At 41.5% G+C, this 26,333-nt stretch overlaps 1 protein-coding gene across 4 annotated transcripts in view; it reads left to right on the top strand.

The window, feature by feature from the left end:
• Positions 1-26,333, top strand: part of ENOX1 (ecto-NOX disulfide-thiol exchanger 1) — a 374,541-nt gene that overhangs the window by 53,538 nt on the left and 294,670 nt on the right. For all 4 annotated transcript variants that reach the window (XM_075741790.1, XM_075741793.1, XM_075741792.1 and 1 more), the window contains one exon: positions 21,123-21,196. The gene's annotated coding sequence lies outside the window, so the exon portion shown is untranslated. The remainder of the gene's footprint in view (positions 1-21,122; positions 21,197-26,333) is intronic.

Genomic DNA, 26,333 nt, shown 5'->3' with positions numbered 1-26,333 from the left:
AAAGCCTCTATATGTCCATCTCCAGCTGTTCATGCACATAAAATAGATAAGGAAATGAAGCCAAGTGAGCATTGTGTATAGCATCAGACTTGCTTGCAGAGATAGGCATCTCAAACATTAGTGCAACATCCTGTCCTGTCAAATGGCCCTTGTATCGGTCTTTTATGAGAAGAAATTGCATATTTTACATCAAAGGAGTCACTCCAATTTCATAAAAATGAAATATGAGGAACTGCTAAGTATACGTCATATCTCTAGCATAAAGCCTAGGGCTGAGAATCCTGAACAGAAGTGGAGGATTGCTGAAAGTATGAAACATGTGAGTTCTTCAAGCAGCTTCGGTATATCCTGGCGACTGTGTCTCTGGAAAGCCTAAGGCTTAAGCTGTTTCATGCAGAACAAAGTATGCTGTTCATGTGCTCTGATCCTTCATACTGCAATGCATGCAATTAACTTTAAAAAAAACTTGTTAAGCCATGCTTTAAAAAACCCAAAACCATTTTGAGTTAGCGTACAATCTACATTGACTCGCATTTTCATGTAGAACATTATAAATACTGGTTTGGGAAGGTGGAAACCTGCATTTTTGTCTTGCATTTCTTCACCCTTTTAAAAAATCAATTAAAAAAAAAAAGTATTTGAAATACCTTGTTAAGATGGTCAAAATGTTTAGACCGGGCTTTAGAAAACTGTGGTGTAGGTACCTCTCTGAATAGTTCAAGCTGGTACAAGACCACCATTGCAATAGCCAGCTACCACCCCATGAGCATGTATTGGTCGTGAGTTGTCACCACTAATGGAGAAACTGCTCAGGAGGAACAGTTGCAGCCCTTGTGTAGAGTTTTCTGAATTTTGTTTCTCAGTTTCTTTCTTCTGACACTGTTAACTGGAAGGATTTGTCTGTAGCTTCAGGATTTTTTTTTTTTTTTTGAGTGAAAAACTCATTTGTCCATTTTACTTGTGGTCTAACTTCCTGCAGAAAAGCACCGTGACCACCACCTAGTGAAGCCCAGTTGGCTTGCAGACCTGTCGGATTGCCTCCCAAAGGGCCCCAGTCTTTCCTTATCACATCATGTACAGAATGGGTCTGTATATGGACTGCTCTTAATCTTTGCCAGCTCCCGCTGTATTGGCACAGCGGTGAGTCTGCAGTTTGTAGGAGCCATGTGCTTTCACTTCCTACTTATTTCTTACAGAGTTCCCTTTCGGTGAGTAGATAGCTGGGAAGGGATGTCAGGAGTCCAGCATGTATCCTGTTGTGAAAGGTGGGACCTAGTCTTCCAGAGAGGAATTGTCTATGGCAAATGAAGGGGTCCATCCTGCCATTTCTAGAGGAATGTTGCATCTGTTTACTTATCACTAATAAGACTTCTCTATTTAATGTTCTCTGGGGTATGTGTTTCTCCCTTGATCCACTCGAAGCGCTTTCTCATGGTTAATGATCTGAATTTGCCAAGCGCACTGACTCATTTCAGTGCTGTTTTTCATTATGTAAGCTATTAACGGGTCACTGCTCAGATGCTGGAAAATCTGTTTCGGGCTAATAGTGAGGTGCACAAGTGCCTCTCCATGGTATATTTGCTACCTGGGCACACGTGTTTTGGCTTGATAGTTGGTAGAAAATCCCACGGCAATATGGGATGCAGCGTCTACGCCATTAGCAGTCAATTCCTAATCAGCCTTTCATTAACACATGCAACACTTCACCTTTTCTAGGATTTTTGCACAATGTGACTGAAGGAGGGTGAGAGGAAACGCGCTGATGTGCAGAGGAAGGTGTTGATAAGTAAGGAAATAAAATTCTTCCCAGGAGAAACAGTGTTCTTGCAGTAGAGGAGGTAATAACGCAGGATAAGGAATTGTCTTGAAGCTGCATATGAAAATCTGACTCTCTGGCATAGAGTATTTTCCCTGAAAGTCAGTAACAGGGCTGTGGAGGAATCAGAATTTATGAAGACAATTCGGAGGAGAAGTAGTTGGATACAGGAAAGCCTTGAAGAAAACAAGGGGGGTTATTTCACGTCCCAAGTTTTGACAACTCAAAATTACACTGTTACAGCAGACAGTAATTACTACAGGAGCAGATCCTCCTGTACGCTCGGATGATGTCCTTTTGCTTACAGATGGTTGCCTTCACATGCACACAGAGATTTTTAGTGTTTCCTTCAGTGTACAGACAAATTGTTTGAGAATGGATGAATGAAAATTAGAGATGGGTCCGAGCTTGGATTTTATTTCTGAACTTCACCCATTTTCCAGGAGGAGAAAATCATTTTCTGGATGAAAATGGAGGATCACATTTCCTGGATGTAGCAGAACTTCTAGAAGAAAACAGTTCAAGGTTGCTTTCTTTTTATACATTGTTTCTATGGCTAAAAGCCTTTTTTTTTTTTTTCCCCCCTTACATGATATCTGAAAATCCTTTTGGGAACCAAACACGAGAGCAAAGAGACCCCCCAAACTCCTGAACAACCCACCACTCACACCTCATTCATTTTGGAGAAGGGTCTAAGTTAGGCTTCTCCTAACTGGGACAATCCTAGGAGGAGCTTTCATCTGTGCAAAGATTCACAGCCCAATGGGTAGAGCTGAAGATCCTGGATGTCAATGCCTTTCTTTACCAGGGAGAAAATGAAAAAGACAATCTTTGGACGCGCTTGCACAAGAAAGAAATATTACAGTTAATGCGTGTGCTGAGGTCTGAAAAATCTTTTTCAGCATAAAGCATTACAGAGACAGTTTCCCAACAAGGAAAAAGGGACACTGAAGGATTTATTGTGTTGCAGTATTTATTATGTAAGAGGTATTTGCATGGTAAAGAGAGAATGCAGATTTTATTCAGAATAAAGAGGACAGGATGAATTATGTTAATGAAAAGCTGATTGATGGAAGCAGGAGTTTGTCTACCATGCCACTCATATTTTCTGAACCCTAGCAATCATTTTATGGACATCTGAGTTAAATGATGGGTAGATTAATCCTTTGGCATGCTAAATTTGTATAGAGAGTCTGCTGTGCCAAGATGGAGGTGGGATGAATCCAGATCTGATCCTACAGATGTTAGTTAGGTGCCTGTTGTCCCCATGCAGCTGAGAGAGCAGCTTCAGAGAGTGATTCAGCCCAGCTATGCTTTGCATTGCATTTTGGCATTACCTATCTCTCCCCACGCTGTATGAAAATGTGATTACAGCAACAGCTTAGCTTGACTCCATCCACCCCTAGGTCCTTAACTGGCCATCTCAGGAGTCCAGTTGCCATAAGCTCCTTGTTTTGCTCCACTGAATATAGGGGGAAACCTAGACAAGGGGTGGATCGTGGTTTAGATGCCTCTCTTTTTTTTCTTGAAATACAGGAAACCTCGTGATTAATCAGTGGTACTCTTGACAGCTGGGATTGTTCTGTTTATTTTAGTTCTTGTTCTAAGAATAAGACCGTTAATAGATATGATCCCAAGTAGAGGCATGTGTTTTGGAGACTTTTTTTTGTTATCTGATCCGGCTTCTCCACATCCTCCTTTTGTGACTAAGTGGAACCCACAGTCTGCCGAGGGTCTGCCAGGATAAGAACCCACCTGCCAGACTCGATGCTATTAATCATTTCCCTATTTTGTTTATTTCAGCTAACATCGCTGAATGTCATCTAGCAGGTCCCGACAAGAGCTTCTCGGGTAGATTCAGTGTCCTGATTTCTCTTTGACATCTACTAGCGTTGCATTGGTGGCCATAATTGGTAGGACACAGCATCCCAAGAAGTTCTCTATGGCATTGCCACAGCTTGAGATTGCTTTGAGCCCCTTTTGTAGCAGATACAAATTTTGTATAAGAATTTAACTCTGCAGGGATCTGGGGCTTGTAAGCCACATGTTCAGAATGACACCTTGAACTCAGGGACTGTGAAAAGCCAAGATTACGTGCCCTCACTTGAAGCCTAGCAATCAAGCCGACAGCGTAGAGATTGCCTCGTGATACAGTATTATCAATTAACCACCTGTCAGGGATTTTCTATGACTCAAAGAGGTAATGGCTGGTTCGCTGCTGCTTTCTAGGTAGTCTCTCATAATACGGTCCTGTGTCCTCTGTCTTAGGTAAAATCTAATCCTTGACATTGCAAACGATTTTTGTTCATTCTCATTATGTGATGCATGCCTGTGAAATGAGTCAGCCACACAACTTGTCATGACCAAGACAGCTGAAATTATGCCGTGCTACAGAAGATACTAATTTAGTCACTATTATTGTTTTCTATAATATATAGGAAGTCAACCATATGTTAATTATTTTTCTTCTGAACAGCCCCATTAAAATTTAAACTGGTGTTATTAGTGGCTAGAAAATCTCTTTCAGTTGTGTGAAAATGCTGTGTAACTAGCAGACCTCATGATCCCTGATGCTTGGGATGTAAATCCTTCAAAAGCTGGTGTGCCAGAGTGTGTGCCTTTCTTTCCTAAGTGAAAGATGCGACTCTTTAGTCTTCCATATTTATGATTAGTCTTGATTAGTTACACATATTTTAAATTTCACAGTTTGTGGGCAACCAGTTTCCCTTTACCTGAACCCACAGAGGAATCTAATGCAGGAGGACCATAATATGATGTTTTAAGATTGCAATGGGTATGGTGGTTAAAGAACCTAGGCCATCACTCCTGACGAAGCTGTGAGATCTGTGGCTCTAAACCCCCATTTTCTGAATTGTAAAATCTGTGCAATGCTTTAAATATTTAGTCCTCTGTGTTTTAGGGAGGCTTAAGCTGAAAAATCCAACCCACATGGGATCTAAAGGAAAAGATTTTTTTCTTTCAAATGTTGAATGGTTTCATGTGCAGAAAGGGAGTATTATCTAACTGACTGGGATCATTTCAAAATATGATATGTCTGCACTGTGTGGATAAATTTGACAGTTTGGGGCTTAATTGGGTAATGCAGTTGCACTCACAGACACTCCAACATTGTGGCAACAATTAATGCATATAAACTTGCTGGATTTTTGTGTGTAGTTATACTACATTTAAGAATCTCATTTGTGATGAATTAGTCTCCTTTTCTTCTAATTCATAATGCCAAGCAAATTTTGATAGCTTTTTGTAAGCGTTTCTAGTTTTAAAAAGCCCTGTAATTGTTACAATTGCTCAGTGTAATGTTACGCAGTGGAGGGGGAGCACAGGAGCATTTTGACTTTGCAAGGATCTGAGTGTGTCACCTGCGAGATACAAAAAGCCTTAGTCCCTAAAAACTCTTGGGACAGACTGCAGAAATATATGAATACTTTATAAAAATGATCATCTCCTTGTACTCCCTATTGTCCCCCTCATCCCCAAAACTCAAAACCATCTAAACAAAACCTTGCAGGAACCCTCAGGACAGTAGCTTAAAATGTGTGTCTCAAAACAAAATAGAGGTGCCGTTGATAGCATTCTAAGCTTAAAAATCAAGATTCAGACCACCAAATCAGAAGATTTTTAGAATAAGAAAAGCTTTCCCCCACCCCAGTCTTCATGCATTTTAATTTCCCACAACTTTTCCCACTGTTTGTGTGAGAGGTTGGGAAATAATCTGACGTTGAAAAGTGCACCTTTAATTCAGAGCCGCCTTGACTTTCTCCAGCTGAGATGGTTTCCTTTTGCTTACCCTAAAACAAGGACAGCTGCTCCATGTTTCTTATCACTGTCCTGCTTCTTCCTTCCTATTTCACCTCCTGGTCCCCTGGAGTCTGTGCTGAAGTTGGACTATTGAATGCTAATATGCAAAATCCCAAGCCCCAAAATGCTTTTCCTAGCTTTCAAGTTATTCATTTCAGTTAAATAAAAATGTGGGTGTTTTTTTGGTTTTTTTTTTTCAGTTTCTTTCAATTTTCCATTATCTTTTCAATAATAATTTGATTTTGTGGCAGGACTTCATATCAGGCAGTTTTGGCTTCCTAAAAGTGAGCACACTGAATCAATGACCCCCAAAACTTGTGGTACCTAATGCTGAGTCTTACAGCACATGATACTAAACTAGAGCCAAACTACTCTTGATAGAGAAAACTGTGACCTGCTATGAAAGACAGCCTGAAATAAAGGGACTGAAAACAGGTCTGCCTCTCTGCAGACGGTCTCCTTGGGATAGTCTTTTCCTTTGGTCATTCTTTCCAGCCTGCAGCTCTCAGGTTTAACCACAGATCCTATGAGATCCTCAGTGGAAGATCTCCATGAGCAAAGTCCCTTTCTTTCTGTCACCTCTGGAGCCTTGCTGTGAGTTTGCTCCCCACTAATCTCCACAGGAATGGCCGTTTCTCTCTCCCTTTCCTACCCATCCTCGAGAAACTCCGTGTGTCTCAACACACTCCATCATTAAATCATCCCTCTCTCCAGATACTTCCACATAAGCGCAGAAACCTGCAGTAGGAAATTATGCAGCCTTCATGGCTGCTGCCTGGCCACACATCTTCTAACAGAGCAAAGCAAAGCTGGACAAAGAAATCAAGTAGTTACCCTGCTGCAAAGCAGTGAAGGTATTTTCATGTCGTAGCATCTTTCCAATGTTGACAGTCCAGCTAACTGCTGGAAAAAGCCATCCTTCAAGGTGAGCTTTATGTAGTACTTACATGTGATTAGTTTTCACTGGCTGACTCTCACCCCTTTAGTTAAAACAGAAATAGAGTATTTCCTCTCTTTTTTTTTTTTTTCGTAATTATTTCAACATTGTTAAGCAGTGAAAAATTATAGCAAGGTTAACTTTTGGCTAAAATACCATCATTAAAAATAGCCATCTAAGTATAACACAACCAATTTCCTAGTGATAATTTCCTAAAAATAATTAAAAAATATTCCTTCACTTCTTCCTTGATCTGTCCCTCTGTGTGAAAAATGTTTTAATCAGCGTTTCCATTTCTCCGTCTCATCTTTCCCTGGTTTGGGTATTTGTTTTTTGTTTTTTCTTTGCTTAGACATTAAGCAGAACAGAAGCCCGAGGGCAGCAGCAGGGACTTTGTTGCTGGGTTTGTGTACGGAGCTCTGCCCAGGTTGCCCAGAAGACTGCAGGATAAAAGGAGCTTCTCACATCTTTAGGACTTTCTGGCCGGTGGTGTCTTCTGCCTCATGGTCCTTCTGGAGGTGATAAAATTCTTTTTCATGTGGGCTCCCTCCCCATCTGCTCCTTTTCCTACCCCTACCCACTGCCCCGGTCGTGTACCCGCAGCCCTGCAGTCCGTAGCCCGCCCTCTCGGCCCCCAGTGCCTTCCTGCTGATTATCCTCCATCCTTTACAGCATCTCAGGCCACTCTTTGGACACCGTCCCGCAGGGATGTGCGCCCAACCCCTTTGAACTGTAACACAGCAGCCAGTTTTCCTCTCGGCGTCCATTCAGACCAATTAAAAGTGATGGGTCGCTTTTACTAAGGCAACCTCAGTTTCCAGTGCAGGTAGGCTGCAGGGACGCAGCTGCCGCTTTAGGGCCGCAACTCCGTCGCCAGGAGTGGGAATTAGCAGCTGCATCGGTTAAAGGGTAATTCATGTTTTATGTCTCCTATTATCTTAAGATAGGAGAGAAGGAAAAATCTCAAATGTGTAAGCGTTTAGAAGGATTGCATGTGGCAAAATTCTAATATTTGCTTTCTCTTAATTCCTTTGACAAAAGAAAGAAGGTAGGAAAATAGTAATTTGGGTTCTGATTTGGAAAGTTCATTGGAGAAGGGGAAGAAATCGAGGAGAAATTATGTGAATAATTCAGAATCAGTGGTGTAAGCTATGAGCTGTTGATCACTGTTTTGTTATGCAGGCATAGATTTCCATTAATATTCCTTCTTTTGAAAAGCAGAAATCCTGTCTCTGCTGTTGTATGCTTAATTGAGCACTTGAGGCAAAAAAACACCCACAACAACAACAGGCCCCAAACCAAAAAAAAAACCAACCCCACAACCAAAAAACCCTATGGCATGCAGATCTATTTTTCAGATGATGATGTTCTTTTAAAATCTTTTTTAGAAAACTTGTCCCCTGCTACACATCCTAAATACATTCTCTGAACTCTCAGACCTCTCCATGAAGTGGGCAGAAGAGGTTTAGTCAGCGTTACAGAGTGAGACTGCTGGGGGAAAAGTGGAGTTGCAATGGGTTGTAGAAAGCTAGTGTTACACTTGAAAGCACTTTCTTCAGAAAATATAATATATATACGTATAGTTAAGATCATCTAATATTCCCTGGAGAGGAAACCCAAATCCTCAATTAAATTGAATAGTCATTCTTTAAGAAGACTTATGTTATTTGTGTCTTAAGGGTAACAGAAAACAGAGAGTATAGTAACACAGACTCTCAGCAAGATTTTTTAGCTATAAAATGTCAAAGCCTCTTCAAAATTTAAGAGTAAACTATTGCACAGTTTTAAAAATGAGTATCATAACTTTAAGAAAACATTGTTACCCTACTCCTTGTAGATCAACATGTGGCAAGCTTATTTCAGTGGAAATATGTGCCTACAGGCTATTTATTTTTTGTGTTTTGTTTAACACCACTTGGCATCTGAAATCAAGAAAGCTTAAACCAATTATGAGTAGCTGGTGCAGGAAAAATCATGATTGATACATTTACAACACAGGGTCGATTCTTCTGGTAACGTTATTTTATTAATGAGTGGAGCAAGGGGGAGAAGGGGACATCAGGCATATGACTTTGTAGCACTGAATTAACACAGTACTCTGACCACATACAGATGTTTCCTCCCTCAGTGCAATCAGTGCAAGACGCACTGATTGCTGCGTGCAGACCTCAGAGAAAAGACGGCTGTGCGGTTGTTGCTAAGCCTATTTCCCTCTTCCCTTTGGCTTATTGGATTATTTTATGCAGTGGAATGATAGGAATTTAAAAATGAAAAAGTGCTGTTGAGTCATCTAGTCCATCTTGCAGCTAATGCAGGATTGTTCTCTGTGGATCTTTGTCCAGTTGGCTTTAGATGTGATTGGACTTCAGCCAATTTCCTTTGGAAGATTATTCTGCAATAGAATATACTTCATTATTAGGAATTTTTTCCCTGTCAGCCTAAATTTTACTTTGCTCAGTGTAATCACATTACTCTTAGCTATAGTTTCCTGAAAATCCCCATTAAAAAAATCCTTAGTGTGTGCATCCTTCCAGAGCTTGTAGATAATTATCATATTTCTCTTTCAATAGTGGCTTTAGTCAAGCTATACATATTTAGTTATTTTAATATTTTCTCATAAATCACCCTTCCTAGATTCATGATGACTTTTATTGCTGCTATCATTGAGCCGAATCTCAAATTCTTCTGTTTAAAATTCAACAAAAGAAGAGGCTGGACTGAATAAAGACTTACAGATTAGATCATGGTTTCATTGAAAACCCATCCTTTGAACCCCTGTTTGTGACTTCAGATCTGTCAGAATGCCAGCTCTCCTTAGGCAGACTTCAGCAGTAAGGTTTGTCTCAACTACCTTATCTACAGCATAAGTGCCTACAACAAAGCTACTCCCCCTAAATTCCTTTTATGATCATTGGACCCTATAGTTGGGTGCAATTCCTCTAAGCTATTTCAGATTCCCACATTAGGACGAGAGGAATTGAGCCCTAGAGGAACCTATTTCACTCTCTCAGTTAAGGGTGGCCCAAGGTGATGAGCTCAAATATTGACATCTGCAGTTGGTGAGACAAATCCCCCCTAGGTGCTGCAGTTTTGGAGATCAATACAGAGCAGCTGTGCTAGAGGGCCACCTGATTTACATCGATCAGTCCCTCTGTCCTGGACCTCAGACTTCCTTGGGTATTTAAAGGTAGGGTCTGTTGAATTTTCAGACATCGTGGTTCAGGAAGTGAGAAATCTTGGTTCTCTCCATGGCAATGTCACCGCAGCTTGGAGACAGCAGTGAGGTGCTTCAGCATTCAGAGAGGCTTGATGCATTGTGTGTCCTGAGACCATTCCTAACACATTTGAATAGCATTGAATTCAAGACAAAACTGTGAGAGATACATTGAAAAACAAGGGGGTGGATAAAATTGCCTTTTGCATAGACATACAATTATAGAATCACAGAATATCTCAAATTGGAAAGGACCCATAAGGATCAACGAGTCCAACTCCCTGTTCCTCGCAGGTCTACCTAAAACTAAACCATATGACTAAAAGCATCGTCCAGATGCTCCTTGAAGTCTGACAGGCTTGGTGCCGTGACCACTTCCCTTGGGGAGCCTATCCCAGTGACTGACCACCCCCTCAATGAAGAATATTTTTCTAATGTCCAATCTGAACCAAAGCACGTGCAGCATTTACCTAGCAAGTAGGAGGTCTAGATGCCAGATACATTGGTTTTCAGGTCTCTCAGGGCTGGAGGAAGTCTATGGGCAAGGTCTTTCACTTTGCAATGCCTCTAAAAAGATGATTCTTACATGACAGATCCCTATTGCTCTCCTCTCCTTTATTAGGTATTTGTTCTCCACTGACAGCTTAGTGCTCACAATCCTCACTGCAGCCCTAGGCAAATGCCTGTTCAGATGCAATTCTTGCCTGTTGGCTAGCCATAGGTTATAGGTTGGTCTCCATGTAGGTATAATCATTCCTGGTTTATACTGTATTAACTAGGAAAAGAAATTAGCATCTGCCTTTTGTTCATTAGCAAAAAAATAAGTTAAATATATTTTCCCAGTGGATGGGTACCTTCTGTGAGACTTTCTGACAAAATATGCTACGCCTTTATTCCCTACAATTTGTATATAATATCCAGGAAAAAACTTTCTTCTAAATACCTTTGGAGGGCAAACACCAGGGAGGGAGGAGAGCTGTTGTAATTGAAGGATAATATCAGCACGAGATAATATGTTTATTAATTAGTCCTGAATGAATTTAGACTGAAAATGGAAAGAAATTTTTCAAACATCCCAAGAGGCAAAGTTCTGGAATAAACTGCAAATGCACTAGTTGAGTAGAAAACCAAAATAACATGAAGACAGAATTTGGTAAACTTAGGGAAGGTTTTGTGAGAATGCATAGAAGCAGTTACAGAGGTTAAAAAAAAAATAAATTAAGCTTGCAGTATGAAATCATAGTGTTACCAAAGGGACTAGAAAGGAGACTGGCCACTGCTCATGTTTGTGCTATCACCTATTTGATGTTTAATCCAGTGATTGGTGGATTCTGTTGTTTGCTAACAAATGCCACAAGGTCACAGTCTGAGAGGTCAGTGTAAGAAATTCCTTGCTGTTGCCAGACTCTTGGAGTTGGGGATGTCAGCTGCCTTCTCAAAAAACATCTGGGACCTCAGTCTTTTGTTGGTGGTGTTGGGAAGGGATTGTAAGGTATGCATGTGTCTGTGTGGAACAGAATCATAGAATCATAGAATCTTAAGGTTGGAAAAGACCTCTAAGACCATGAAGTCCAACCATCAACCCAACACCACCATGTCTACTAAACCATGTCCTGAAGTGCCATGTCTACCCATTTTTTTAACACCTCCAGGGATGGTGACTCCACCAGCTCTCTAGGCAGCCTGTTCCAATGCCTGACCACTCTTTTGGGGAAGAAATTTTTCCTAATATCTAATCTAAATCTCCCCTGAAGCAACTTAAGGCCATTTCCTCTTGTCCTTTCACTACTTACATGGGAGAAGACACCAACACCCACCTGGCTACAACATCCTTTCAGGTAGTTGTAGACAGGGACAAGGTCTTGCCTCAGCCTCCTCTTCTCCAGGCTAAACAACCCCAGTTCCCTCAGCCACTCCTCATCAGACTTGTGCTCTAGACCCTTCACCATCTTCATTGCCCTTCTCTGGACACGCTCCAGCACCTCAATGTCCTTCTTGTAGCGAGGGGCCCAAAACTGAACACAGTATTCGAGGTGCGGCCTCACCAGAGCCAAGTAAAGGGGCACAATCACTTCCCTGTTCCTGCTGGCCACACTATTCCTGATACAAGCCAGGATGCTGTTGGCCTTCTTGGCCACCTGGGCACACAGATCCTGTGTGATCCTCATGGACAAAGCAAGATCAGGAAACAACACGCAGTTTATCCTTCTGAGTAGTATATTCCTTCAATACTACAGCCCAAGCACTCTACCCAGACTTTTCCTAGCTGAAGCCTGTGCTGAAAGCTTGCCAGGCAAGGGGGTTCAGCTCCTAATTCACAGTAACTGGAACAAAATGCAGCTATTCTCATAATTCATGCAGACACACAACCATTGGAGACTACACACCTGCCACAGCATGCAATGCTTCATGTGACGCTAGCAGGCAGAGTACAGGGTTTTCTGTTGGGACATTTGACTTTGAAGCAGCACCATACTGGAGATGAGAAGGACTTGGAGGAGTGTGTCTTGGGCAGGTATTTTTAGCTACCTTCCCTTAAAATTGCTCTGCTTTCCTAATACGGTTTTATCATCACTGTGGTGAACTAATTCTGCCACTAGCCAGTCTGCTAATAATCCTTATCTTGATAAGCTATTCCTCATTATTTCTGACTTTTCAGAGAATGATATCTTGGTGCCTGTCCTCCACTTCTAGCAGGAGACATGACTGCTTACAAAGGCTCCCTAGACTTCTCTCAAGTTGTTTGATCCTACTCCTCTTCGCAGCTCCAGCTTCCGTATTTTCTCCTGAGACAAGAAGGATCATTGGCCTTTCTTTTCTGTAATGCTAGAAATACTGTGAGCAAACACATGTGAATTGCAGCTGACCCCTGTTAAAACAGATGTCCATTGCAAGGAGGACATGGTCCTCTTGTTTCTTCTATGGATTTTTTGATCCACTTGTGATTTCTGAGGCTGGCCTTTATTGGTGGCTAGTTTTGAATGGTTCCTCTTTTTATGCAGGAATGAGGTATCACAATGTTATTTAAGGGCCTTCCAGGACAACTGAAGGTCATGGGCATGCTGAACTTACACATGATGTCTTCAATAGGTCTTACTCTTGAAAAATACGATCTATATTCAATTTACCGGGACCCCTTTTTACATTCCTTCTGATTATCTGAACAGGGTTTTCCCAGCAGTTGTCACTGTAGTTAAAGAAGGGCAGGGTTAGAGATTTATTGCATCTGTTGCATTCAGCTGCTGAGCCAGTCTTTCAATGGGATGAAATAGTGCTGCTTAGTGCTTCTGCCTTTCTTTTAAAAGAAGAAGAAGAAAAAAAAAAGTAGTATGTATTTCCTCACAGAGTTTCTATTCCAACCTCTAGACTGCAATGATGGCAGCACATTTCTGCGTATCTCAGACCCTCTGTAGAGATGCAGCAAGGTAGCTTAGGCTCTGCGTGGTCAATCCAAAAGCAGTGGCCATGTTGTGTGCCTCTTCTGCCTGTGTCGGGGCAGGTGAAGACCCTTTCCCTTCAGAAGTGTCGGCCACTGTAAAGTTGGTCAAAACTTTGTACTTTCACAGCCGTATTTCGGGTTGGGAATCTTTGCACCTTGGACACTACTTCTGAGACAGACTTCAGAGCAGTGAGTCCTTTCTCGCATTTTCCCACAGGTCAGGGAAAGAGGGCATTTCCAGCCATTAGAAATTAGCTTTCTTTGAGTAGAAAAAGGTCTGCATTCTTATAAACCTCCTCAAGCAGAAAAAGGTCTGCATTCTTAGAAACTTCCTCATTTTTCTTTTTTCAACAGGGAACATGGATTTGTACTAGCTTGCCAAGAAGCTAATCAAAGAAAGGATTTCACTTTCTAGTCCGTTTCACTGTCAGTTCAGGATAGTCCCAGATCCATTAGTTGTTATTGATTATGCTGCTGTCCAGTATCGGTACTTTGTCCGTAACAGTGATGGGTGAATACCCTCACTGCAATGCATGGCAGGAATCCTCTGGCAGGTAGGGATGTGGGACTGCGTGGACTGGCTCTGCTTCCCACCTGTTTTGTTAAAGCAGTGCGCCCTGACTTTAAACACTGATGTCCCCTGATGGGGAAAAAAAAAATAATACCCAAAGCAGCAAGTTAAAAAGAATGTTTTATTGCGTTATCTTGTAGCATACTCCATTGCACACAGCGTGACTGTAATTTTGTCAATGATGGTGTGCAGGTTAATATACTTTATTGAAGCTGTTTTATTAGACTGAAACTGAAATCTGTACAGGAGGCTCTTTTTTTGACCCTGAAATCTATTAGATGTTGCATCTTAGGGGAGCTGTAAGAAGATTGACTCCCAAGAATAATCTTTTCCTCCCTATTTCAGAGAAAAGTTACAATGTTTAATTTTACTTCCAATAATTAGTATAATCTTATATGGGTTCAGGAGGTAAGAGAGGAGGTGTGAGATGGAGCTTCCTTAATTTGCCTTTATTAACTACATCAACTGTGAATCTGTTGGCCTCGATGTACAGTCGAAAGGGGAGACATTTTTCTGTACTTGTACATTTATGTTAAAAAGAACAAATTTAAAATAGGGATGGTAATGATGGAACCTGAGTTACTCTGAGAAATGAGGTATAATAAAGTAAGGCTTGCAATGTTCATTTATTCCCAGATTTCAGTCTTTGACTGAATGCAAAGCTGGAGAACCCACCATCTTGCAAATCTGAATACAAAAAAAGATGTAAAAATAAGAACAGCCTGCTTTGTTCAATATTGCTAACTGACCTCTAAAAGTGATACAGAGTATTAAAGATATCACCCCTTAATTGTCAGTGATACAAACCCCATTCTAGAAAAATGTTATAAACACTCTAATGTATATTCATTTGCAGAGAAATAAAAACGTTTTCCACAGTGCCTGGCACATACTGAATATTCAGCGTAACAGAATGGAAGGGATTTTACAAGTTAATGCCTTCAAAATGAGAAGATCACAATACATTTCTGACACGATGTTTCAACCTGGACTTTTATTTTATACTTTAGTTAATTCTCAATGCAGAAACTGCAGTTCTGTAATGCAGAGATTTGAGAATCTGTACTGAGTGCTGCCCAACTTAAGTCATTTTGCCTGAGGCAGTGAGCAAAACTTGTGTCTAACTTTGGTAGTAACAGCAATTACTTCTGTAGTAACGTGAAACATATAATGGATGATGTAAGATAAGAGTTGAAACTGTTATTTATTAGACTATTATTTTGGGGAGGGGAAAATTTTTCTTGTAAGACTATCAGCTAGCATTCACACCGTATTCATATCAGGGAATTTCTTCTAGCCTAACGTAACCAAGACCCACCCAAGAAAGTGTTACTTAGAGAATGTTTGTGTCTTTTCCTTTCGTGGTCCCAGCACAAAAGTTCCTTTGATTTTCTGTGAAAACCTGAATTCTGTAGAATGCGGTGGTTACTTTCCAGCTGGAAAGTTGTAGACCTAATAAAGAGCATGTAGGAGAACTAGCCAACTGCACCTTGGACCTTGTCCATCACGGACTCCAGAGGAATGTGACTGAAGGGAAGATGAAGAGGCCAGACAATCTGTGTTCTGTATCTATAGTCTGTGGATGACTGGGGGTGCTGAAGGTGTAAGAAGGTGGTCGAAAATTTTAAACTATCAAGAAGCAGTTTTATGTTAGTACATATGATGGTCTGAGGACTTTTTTTCAAAGGGTGAGTGGCAGCTCTGCTAAAAAATAAAGAGTGCAGAAATGGTGATATAATCCGTCTCAGCCTCAAGACATCACTAGCTGTACCTAGGCTCCTCTGATATAGAAGTTTTCAGAGAAAAAAAAGGTCTTTAAAAGGAGATAATCATGGTACTTCACAGTCCTCTTTCACCTGCCCAGCCTAAATAGTAAAGCCAAGATACATAAACTCTGCATCTTCTAGTTTCTGATGTGCTTACTATGTCGTGTTCTTTTCCATGTGGTTTTTTCCAGGTAAAAAATTACAGAAGTTCTATTTATTTTTCCATAAATTCATAAAGGGTGATTGTGGGTTTTGGCTTCTTTGAACAGAACACTGAAAACAACTATTTTTTTTTTTCAAGTAAGAACTTTCAGTTGTCAGAGGGGGAAAAAAGCTCTAGAAAATGTTGGTTTTTTTCATCGAAAATCATTTTAGCTCATAAGCCATTCTTTCCTTATCTTGATGAAAAGAAAATGATCAGATCTCTAGATCAATAATGTTGAAAACAGCAACAGCAGTGATCATCCTGGATGCATGTTGTTTTCTGATGTGTTTTCATATCTGAGCAGTTCCTCATGCTGTAAATATCAGCCTGACTTACACTCAGGCTTCAACCTCACATCAAGCAATGGAAAAAAAAAAAAAAAAAAAAAGAAAAGAAAAATAGGGGCTGTTTAAATGCAGCAAGGCTTGGAAATAACAATTTTTTACAAATGCCAGCATGTCAAAACATTGAAGGAAAATATTGAAGTCTACCAGTGTGCTTCCAGTTTGTCTGTTGCTGAATGCTTTTTCTATTGAATAATCACATCTTCTAGGGTCTAAAGCGGTGGTTCATTGTATGTAATGCATTGCTGTCATGCCACAAGGCATTAAAAAAAAAGAGATTGAAATTATCTGGAGGAAACCAAATCACTTTATTTCAAAGACAAATTAGATTGATCTATCTTACCATTCTCCATAGATTTCATAAGCACATTACTTGTTGAAGTGGTATCAGGCATTTTATATATTATAGCAATTTGCATACATTCATTAAGCTGTGCTTTGTAAAGCTTTCTGACAGGGGCATTTGATGAATCCTTTCGTGAACTGCATTGTTTCTTTACGTAGAGCAATCTGTTAAATCATGCCTTTGTCCTTCAGTTTGTCAGAATCAGTAAATGAAGCAGATGTTAATAACTGTGGGAGGATTTGGGGGTTTTTCGTTGTTTGCAGACTATGGGATAACTGTGAAGGGCATGATGTATATGTAAAAGTGACAGCTGGTGTTATTAAAGATAGAAAGTATGCTACAAGTAAAAACTTTCCCTGGCATCTTTTAGCAAATCTATGAGGTTTTTTGGAACAGTCAGACGGGTGGTCATTTCTAAAATAAACACTGTTAATGTTATGCACAGCAAATTGTGTGCATAGAATCATAGAATGGTTTGGGTTGGAAGCGACCTCAAAGATCATCTAGCTCCAACCCCCCTGCCATGGGCAGGGACACCCTCCACGAGACCACGTTGCCCAAAGCCCCATCCGACCTGGCCTTGAACACTTCCAGGGAGGGGGCATCCACAGCTTCTCTGGGCAACCTGTTCCAGTGCCGCACCACCTTCACAGTGAAGAATTTCTTCCTAATATCTAGTCTAAACCTAGCCTCTTTCAGCCTGAAGCCATTACCCCTTGCCCTATCACTACACACCCTGATAAACAGTCCCTCTCCAGCTTTTCTGTAGGTCCCCTTCAGGTACTGGAAGGCTGCTAGAAAGTCTCCCTGGAGCCTTCTCTTCTCCAGGCTGAAGAACCTCTCAGCCTGTCTTCATAGGAGAGGTCCTCCATGTCTTTCTTATGTTGGGGGCCCCAGAGCTGGACACAGTACTCCAGGTGGGGTCTCACAAGAGCAGAGTAGAGGGGCAGGATCACCTCCCTCGACCTGCTGGTCACACTGCTTTTGATGCAGCCCAGGACACGGTTGGCTTTCTGGGCTGTGAGTGCACACTGCCAGGTCATGTTGAGATTATCGTCCACCAACACCCCCAAGTCCTTCTCCTTGGGGCTGCTTTCAATCCATTCTCTGCCCAGCCTGTAGTTGTGCTTGGGATTGCCCTGACCCACGTGCAGGACCTTGCACTTGGCCTTGTTGAACTTCATGTGGTTCACACAGGCCCACCTCTCAAACCTGTCAAGGTCCCTCTGGATGGCACATACTTACATACAATTGTTCTTATCTTTGCCTGCAAACATTCTGACACAGAGCTATCTCAGCCATGCAATAATTCATTATTTTTCTCTATAAATATGTCATAAGGCATTCTCAGGTCAACAATCCCTTGAGACACGTCTGTGAGCAATATTTCATGTGTGATGGCATTAGTAGAATTTTACACCCAGTTGGTGTCTTGAAGGTTACCTTTACGACACAAGTTTTGCTGGACCTAACAGTTCAGGTCCTGGAATCTACCTGTCATGAAGGTCACTTAGTTGACGATGTTACTGCTGGGGAACAGCATGCATTTAGGCGGTTAATGTGCTTCAGCTGATGGGTGATAACTCCTGTCAAGGTGTAGTAACATGAGAGCTTGTAGTCAACTGTAGAGGCCTTGTGAGTGAAGATAAAACAGGCAGCCATAAAAGTAGGTAAGAGATGAGAAGGGTGAGAAGGGTAAGAAGGGAAAGCATAGCCTACGGTGTGCCTCAAGAGGGGCAATGGAGGTGGAGGTGACTAGCAACAGGACACGAGGAAAGGGAATGAAGCCGTGCCAGGGGAAGTTCAGTTGGGCATTAGGAAAAGGTTCTTCACTGAGACGGTGGTTGGTCACTGGAACTGGCTCCCCAGGGAAGTGGTCACAGCACTAAGCCTGTCAGAGTTCAAGGAGTATCTGGACGATGCTCTTAGTCATATGCTGTGCTGGTGTGCTCTATCCCCCCACCTTAAGCTGTGCTGGTGTGCTCTATCACCCCCCCTTAAGGGGGTCATGATGGCTGCATCTGGCTTATGCAGGACTTTAGGGGATGGAAAGCAATATGGTAGCCAAGGGCTATCTGGAATAGTGACTGAAATGTCTTGCTGGTATGCAAATATGACTATAAGTCAATCATCTTACTCTATGAATAGTGGACAGCCCAGGGCCCATTGAGCTCTCCTGCATAGCAGGAGACCTCCCATTGAGTAGGGACACCTCTCAAGGTTACTCCTCAAGGTTGAGAGATTCCTTGCTGCAACAGATCCTCAGTAAGTGACTAATAGCATGTTAAACTTTGAAATCTTAGCTAAGTGATATAAAGGGTTGATTGCACATATATAATATTCCTTTAGACATAAACCCATGATTAAGTCTGGGAATAGGATTGGATCCAATTGCACCTAGAGTCCTCTCTGAGAAGGAGTTTAGAAAGCAAGGGTGTCCTTTCTGAACCTCATGACTCAACGGGAGGGTCTGACAGTTTTGTCTGACCCTGTCCTCTATGCAGTAAACAATCCAGTGTACCTTGCCATCGAATCTTGTTAAGCCACTGTCACATTCGCCGTTGAACTTTGTGAATAAACTGGTTTATATGAGTAAAGTCTATTGTTGCTTCTCTCTTACAAGTGAAATGCATGACTCCATTCGCGACAAATGGTTTAGTTTTAGATAGTCCTGTGAAAAGCAGGGAGTTGGACTTGATGATCCTTATGGGTCCCTTCCAGCATGAGATGTTCTGCGATTCTATGATTCTATGTGGAAAAGGTGTTACAAGGCTGATGAAGAAGGACACGGAGAAAAAATGGAAGACATTACTGTAGAAAATAAAGTGTAAACTTTGGCCACCCTCTAATCTTGCAGATTTTTACCAGTCTTACCTAGTAAATAGCTTCCACTCCTCTTAGAGGTGATACTTGGCTGATTTTCACATTAACTGTAATGGCATTCTCTTTGTGATTCCTCTGTGCCTTATTGTGGAAATCTCTTCTGGGGAATTGAGTAGGAGATGCAAAGGGCAGAGATGTAGAGGTGTTACTTGTGCCTCTGTGATGGAATCTGAGCTTCTGAGCCTGGCTTGTCTGCAGTTGACATCAACAGCAGGAATGGCAACATAGTGCATAGAATAAATAATCCTGGAAGTTGTCATATTTATAGAGACTGCCTGAAAATATGTAGAGAAGACCAGTGAGGGATTTCTGTAGTTGTTGTTCTTGCACATGAAAGTAGGCAGCAGCTACAAATCAACGAACTGTTGCTTTTGTAAGAAGAATTGGCAGAATCTTTCATGCAGTTGCTAGATAAAAAATTTCTACTGCTTCTGTTTCTCTGAGCAAGCCTTATCTTTGTCTGATTATCTTTCAAAAAATGAGCAGTGAAATAATTATCCATGCTGATATTTACATTTTGTCTCTCTGCTTGAAAATTGCCTGCTCACAGAAGGGAACAGAGGGAGTCTTGGACTCCTTCGTTGGGCCGAGTGTTTGGAGAAGAAAATGCCTGCTCTTGAGCTGGAGCACATAGGTGCTCCCAGCCAGGTGACCATTGATGCATAGTGGGTATAGGCTGCTCTATAACTGACTGGTCTTAACTCTGCTGGGGTGATTCACTTTGCCTACACTGGGAATCATGCGGTGGGTACCAGTAGTGCAGCTGCAGACAAAAGCTCAGGCGAAATTGTGGGGAAAGGAAAGAGGCAAGACTTTTTCTAATGTGGACTCTTAATTTTTTTTTTTTAAGAGCTGTGGCTGTATGGAGCTGCTGCAGAATTCAAAGATGCTAATGGTGCCACAGAAATACTCAATACAGCATCTATGATGGTAAAGCTGATGTGGTCATCTCAGTCACTGGCCACAACAAAGATCAGACCAAGTGCATTTGGACACATGAAATATTTTTTCCTCTTTTTTTCCCCTCCTTGTTATCTTTCTTTGGTCTGTTGAGCCTGTTTCTTTCTCCCGATGCATCCTCCTCCTCTTTTTTGCTTTCTTAATCACATTAGATTTACCAAATGCATTATGCTCAGGGTCACTGTGTGAGAATCACCGGGAAAATTTACAGAGACTCTAGGACTAATTGTGATTAGGTGTCATACATATGCTTACAAAAATGTACATCTAGAATATCATACCTGTGGCAGAACTGCCATGTTCAGCATTTTTGGACAAGAAGGAGGTAATGCACATAATGATAGCCTTGATTTTTCATGTGGTTTTCCTAATCATGCCACTCTTTTGCTGCAAACTAAAGGCAGAATATTGCTTAAGTGTATGTAGGGATGCTTGTGGTTTCCTAATACATTTATATTTTTTGCTATGCTACTGGCAGTTTTGCATATTCAATATGTTGGTTTCATTCTTTCGTTACAAATTTGTAGCAAAATTGCTGTTTGAAAATTTGATGCGGTTTCAGAGTTTTCTACTAATTTTGAACTCCTATGTAGAAGTTGCCTAAGAATCTATACAATATTATATTTCTTAAATTTAATAGCCTATAAATTATCGTACCTTCATTGTTATCACCCACAACATTTCTCAGGTGATGCACAACTTCAGAAGGACTAGCTCATAAACTCATTTCTAAATAGTAATTTTGCATAATTTTTTTTTTTTTATATGCTTAAGCCATATACTTTTAGTGACTTTTAAAAATACATGTTATCTCCTTTTCAGATCTTGGACTCTGAACTTCAAGCAATTCTTGGTTATATGCTTCTTGAAACTTGGAGAGTATCTGCAATAAATAGGTATGTGTAATGGATACATTCATGTTTTGTGTTGGATGATTTGAAGTGTGAGTTTTGTTGACGGTTTAATGCTGAACTTCTTAAAGCTCTTGATAAATCTCATCTGCCATGAATGGGACAGTATGATGGATCTTTGCTGGCTGAATTTTCAGTAGCACATGTGGAATTTGTATGGCAGAAAGTGGGAAAGGTATGATGCTCACAGTTACTCAGAGAGAAATGTGCAGCCAAACTTACAAATTTAACTTCAGACTGAACAAAAAGGTGAGTTTCCATGAGCAAGTAAGAATTTTTGAAGGTAAAAATCAGTGAGTTGGAAGAAGTAGCTCTACTCTTGATCCCCCCATACTTGAGGCTATGCTTTAACTCGCTTTTCATCTGTGTTTCCTTTGGTTTTCTTTGCAACTGCTAAAGGTAGTAAAGGCATGAATGTGACTAAATACTAGGTAGAAAACAGCCATAAAGGTCGAAACCTTGGGTAGTTTGAAGTTCCTGGAAATTTTCTCAATTATTTCAGTGAAGCTACTATCTCATTTGGAACATTTACAGAAAATATTCAGGCAGTTTCAGAAATACATTCTTGCATATAACAAAGCAATTTTTAGGTAATTTCTTTTTTAAAAGTCAGGTCACACTTTATGATGCTTGAAAATCTGCTGAGCTCCTAGCAATGGAGAAAGGGAAACAAGAGAAGATTTAGAAGAATTTATTGTTTCTAAAGAGGTTATAGACCTAGACAATTTTTGAGTGTCAGCTCTAAAAATGAAAAGGTTTCCTGAATAAAGGTATGTATCAACTGAACTTACCTTGATCTGTATGAGAAACTTTGAAGAGATTTATAGTGGGGGAGAGGTTGAATTCTTAGGAATAAAATCCATGACCAGTTTTTGGTGTAGAGAACCCCTCCAGAAAAATGGGGGGTTTGCAGTAAGTTGCTTCTTCTGTAAGAATCAGAATGCAAAATATTTTCATAGTATGTGTCATCTGTAGTCCCAAGATGTCTGGCAAAAGCTGGAGAAGAACCATTGTCTCCATTTTAGGTATGGGATAAAGTACCTTAATATATGATCGTCCTACTACTGTATCTCCTGGATGTTCAGACCCGTGTCCAGGTTTGTCAGAGGATCCTATGTCTAATGTGTGTGCAGAAGATCTCAGCAGTGTTTCTGATGATTACATTTCCTTATTATTTCTGAAATTTATTGATGTGCCTTTGCTTCTCTTCTTTTCATCTAGTCCCTCTTCGTGGTGCATTTATTGTGTCTCATTTGTTCTGCTTTGTTTTCTCCTTCGGTCCTTTATTTTGCTTTCCTATGGTTTTGGTTGGGGTTGGTTTGTTTGGTTGTTGTTGGGTTTTGGGGTTGGTTTTGTTTGGTTTTTTTTTTGCTTTTTCCTCCTCTTTTTAATTCATTTTCATTCTCTGGAGATTGGCAGCAGTGGGATCTTACACAAGGAGGAGCTTCAGACAAAAATCATAGCAGAATGAGCTTCCCTTTTACTGCTTCTCTAGAGAGCCTGCTGTAAAAGGCGACTTGCTGTCATTCCTGTAAATTTTCTTTTGCAGCCAGCTCTGCTGGGTGTCCCCTTTGTGCCCTGTGAACATCTGTGTTACAGCTTATGTCTGAAACCAACTGGAGAACAAATATCTGGACCTGCTACTTATTTTGAGCAGCAACCTGCTGCTATTAGTAGGGCATGTGGCCTTGGTTCACCTGTGACTTCTAATCCCCATCTGGGAGCGAACCAGCCGTCTGTCCTTTCCCCTCCCTTGTCTGGGGGGTAGCATGTTTCCCTGCTTTCCTCAAGACACTGCCCGATGCCTGTCAGATGTCAGCATTCATTTTCTCCCTGAATTTTTCCCAAGACGTCATGCAGAATGGAAGAAAGCAGTAAGCACTGTAGGTACTTTTATGGCATAGCTAACTTTCTGTTGCTCCTGGAAACTTCTCCCTGCATGCATAAAGTCATGCAGGGACCACCCAGTAGCACCACCCTTCTGCATAAGGAAGAAATCTTCAAGCCCTGAAGTATTCAGGCTCAAGGGATGCCGGAGCAGAAGAGGAAGCTCCATTCTCCAGGCTGCGCACAGGATTCCAGCAAAAGGCGACAATGTTTCTGTGCCGGTTTTGGACACAACACAGGACAGCTCATCGAGGATAAATTGTGAACTTAATCTCAAACAGACTTACTTTAAGCAACTTTTTACTTTAAAAGTTTTTTTTAAAAAAAAAAGGTGAAGAAAAAGAAGCGGCAGCGCTGCCCTGTTTGCAATAGTGCTATCCCACTTGAGCGTGCTCAGCGACGCTTGAAAAGCGTAGGCGATGAACTGCAGTCTTTGTGGCATATGCGTGCGTCTGAGAGAAAAACGAAATCTGTTGTGTCAAGTTGGCTTCGGCTTATGCTCAAAGGGTTGTTGTGACGAGCCTGAAAGGTGCGGAAACTTTTGTGAAAGATCAGGTGCGATAGCAGAGAACGACTGTAACTCGGGGGGGAGGAAGCTGGAGGATTTGAGGTCCGTCTAAATTGGCAGCCATCAGCCGGGAAAGGAGCACAGCCGATTTAGCAAGAGCATGCACCAATTCAGCAACTTCCCTCAGATGTTTGGGTTGGAAGGACTCTGAAATAGCAAATCTCCCTGGCTGCCGTTAGCTGAAGTGGCTACTGGGCAACCTTGTTTTCCCTCCCTTTCGTTAAATGAACTCCCTTTTGGCAGAAAGCTACATGAGTTTCAGAACTTTCCAAATCAGGTTAGAAAAAGTTGGCCCCTTTCTTTCCAAAACTAACCATCAAGGCAGTCCCAATGCACTGCAGATGTCTCTGCGCGTTCAAATCCTGCACAGGCAGTGGTCTCTCTTGTTCGTTTGTGTATGCACTTGTTATGGAGGAAAGGGTTGGTCTGGCTGATTGTACGACTGGGAGTGCTAAACAGCTAAAATTTCTAAACAAAAAAATCTGGTCCTCTTTAAACGTTGGCGGACAAATATCTGTCTTCCATCTGTGGCAGCCTGTGCCAAACAGCAGAACTGCAAAGTTTGTGTGCTGAAACCTTGGAGAAATAACTGGCACGCTCCGACTTTTTTTTTTTTTTTTAAACTACACGCAAATCTGAAACATTAAACACAGAAACTAATGTTAAATTGTGACAAGCAGGCAGAAGCTGTGAAGTTCAGCTGGAAGGGTTGCACCCCACCATCCGTACGGCAAAGCCCTTCAGCACTGCTGCACGGGCAATGCTGTCGATTAAGAGCAGGCAGCGGTCTCCCACCAGCCAGGCTGTCCCCTGGCTGTCCCCTGCAGCTGGGTCACCCACGGCATGTCACAGCCTGATGTAGTGGGGAAGAGAGTCGGAGCAGCCTTGAGGATGCTCCAGCAAAAACCTGGGGTTGTAACAGCCCTCAGCCATCTCTGAGCCAGGAGTTACATACAGATGTTCTGTCTATTCTCGTCTTTACTTGAGGCTTCATCCAAAAAGGACTGTGTTGCTCTCGGAGAGACTTGGATCAGCCCCATGGAGGAGCTGGGAAATAAAACAGGACTGTGCATCACCCTGTATCGACTGGGCAGTAGCAATTTGGTTTGGTTAGAGAAGGTGTCAGCTTTTAGCAGTTCCCTGTTGATTTTTAATTTGCTTCCTCATCTAGGCACTGCAGCGTACTTAGTAATGTGCGTCTCTGTTGTGTTGCCCCTTCTATTTATCAGAGTTATGCAAAGAAGTTGCACGTTAAAACTATTTCCCTTTTCTGAATTGGCTTGGCGTTGCGACCGTTTGTCTCCCTTTGCAGTGCTAGAAAATGTGTGTTTACCATAGGTGATTGCAAGGACACCACGTTGGTGAACCCTGGGAACCACCCTGAGAACCTGGGAGCCATGTCTTCTTCTGATTCATGGGAATGGTCATGGCTCAGTCATGCTGCTAAACGCGCCGTATTATTATTATTAACTGTGGATGTCAGTAACAAGTTACACAACTGTCTGACTTAAAAATTAAAGCAGTAATAAGGAACTTTGAAATAGTCCAGTTAAGATTGGTTTCTGTTTATAACCGCAGTAATTCTGAACACAAATACAAGTCCAGATGCAAGAAAATGAAGGAAATTGAAGGCAGTCTTTCTGCTTAAATGGCTTAATGACTTTGAGTATTTAAAAAAGGGACAGTCCGCTTATGATGTGTGTTTTGTCCACCTTATTGTACTCACCAAGCTGGCTGTCACCTGCAAGAATCATGTCTTTAGACCTCCTGAAGCTCCATTGTAGAGTTGCTGCCTGTCACTATGTGCCATGGATGTATGGGGGGTGAAGGTGGTAAAAGTCCAAGTGGGTTTTTTAATATGAATACTCAAGAAACCAATGCCAACAGTGAAGAAGTGGTCCTGTTATGCCTTTTTACTGTGTTTGCTTCAGGAAAATGTTTCCGAATTGGAGAGGCAGGTGCACGCTCATGTGTGGTGCTTTCCGTCTAGGTACTAATCACGCCTTCTGCTTCCCGTCCCCGTGCATCCCGGCGACGCGCGTTGTTATTCACTGCGCAGCCACTGGCTCTGTAATCCTACCCGTACATAAAGTGTGCGGTGGCCAAATGTAGCGACACGGGAACGAAGTATCATTATTTTGGCAAGACAAGATACCCAGCGTAGAGTATCATAAATTGATCCCAGGAGGACAGACCTAGAATATAAACTGTAGTGCTTTGAATATGTGCATGTTATAATTGTATTAAACGCTTTGCAGCAATTTGTATTGTATTACAGCTGACAAAGTATTTTACCTCCTAGTAACTAACTAATGTAAATAGTGTTGATATTTTTCTTTTTCATATTTATAGTTACATTAATTGCTTTGCGTATTAATAACAAACAGTTAAGTGTCAGAGCCCAAGCCGTAGCTGCCAGTAATCCACAAGCAATTTGTTTGCATATTCAAAATACAAAACTGAAGAGTAATTGCCCTTTTTGCAGGCGCATATCTTCACAGCTTAAATTTTACATAGAAAAGCCCACTGTGTTACCTAAATATTGTCATGTTCAATATCAAATCTAGTGCTAGTAGAACGTCTTTCGGAAATGAAGAGGAACTTTGCGCTAAGAGATCAGAAGACATCTGATGAAAAATAAATGAATAGCTCACATTAGCTGGGAAT

This window comes from Balearica regulorum, chromosome 1 (assembly GCF_011004875.1).
Source record: "Balearica regulorum gibbericeps isolate bBalReg1 chromosome 1, bBalReg1.pri, whole genome shotgun sequence".
In the NCBI taxonomy this organism is placed as follows: Eukaryota; Metazoa; Chordata; class Aves; order Gruiformes; family Gruidae; genus Balearica; species Balearica regulorum.
Note: the sequence above shows the minus strand (reverse complement) of the source record. Positions and strands in the feature narration are given on the sequence as shown.